We start from the raw sequence: 649 nt of genomic DNA, 5'->3' as shown, positions 1-649 counted from the left end.
CTCCAGAGGCTCAAAAAAAAAAAAAAAAGTTTCAACAACAACAGGCAGGACCAATAGCATCTCGAAAAGCCGGGAAAGGGGGCCGAGCAAAGGGCGAAAGAGAGTGGAGAAAGGAGAAAGCGGGCAGGCTCGCAGCGCGCGGGGCCGGGGCTCGGAGAGTTGGAGGAGCGTTGCTAATGTTTTTGTTTGTTTGCTTTTCCATGCATGCATAATGAGGGGGCACCGCGGCACCACGCGGGGGCTCCCGGCCCACTTTTGTATTTAAAGCCTAGCAGCCAGCGAGTCCGCAGCCGGGCTCAGCGGATCCGCTCCCCGGGCCCCTTGTCACCCGAGAAGCCGCCGCCGAGGGAAGCCCGGGAGCCGCTCCCCGGCCGCGCCGAGTTTCTTGTTCTCCCCGCGCCGCCCGGAAAGGGCTCCCCGGAGCTCGGCGAGGCCGGGGTCGCCGCGGGCGAAGGGGGAGGGGACGCGGGCGTCCGGGCCGCGGAAAGGCGGGCAGCGCACCGACGCGAGCCAGGAAGCGGCGCGATGCGAGAGCCCGCCGCGGCGGCGGCGCGGCGCTGAGCCCTGGAGGAAGGAGCCGCCGCGGCCGCACAACGGATCTGCAGGCGCGGAGCAAAATGCACCCGCGGCGCCGCGCGGTCCTGCAGCC

The sequence above is a fragment of the Ailuropoda melanoleuca genome, chromosome 17 (genome assembly GCF_002007445.2).
Source record: "Ailuropoda melanoleuca isolate Jingjing chromosome 17, ASM200744v2, whole genome shotgun sequence".
In the NCBI taxonomy this organism is placed as follows: Eukaryota; Metazoa; Chordata; class Mammalia; order Carnivora; family Ursidae; genus Ailuropoda; species Ailuropoda melanoleuca.
Note: the sequence above shows the minus strand (reverse complement) of the source record.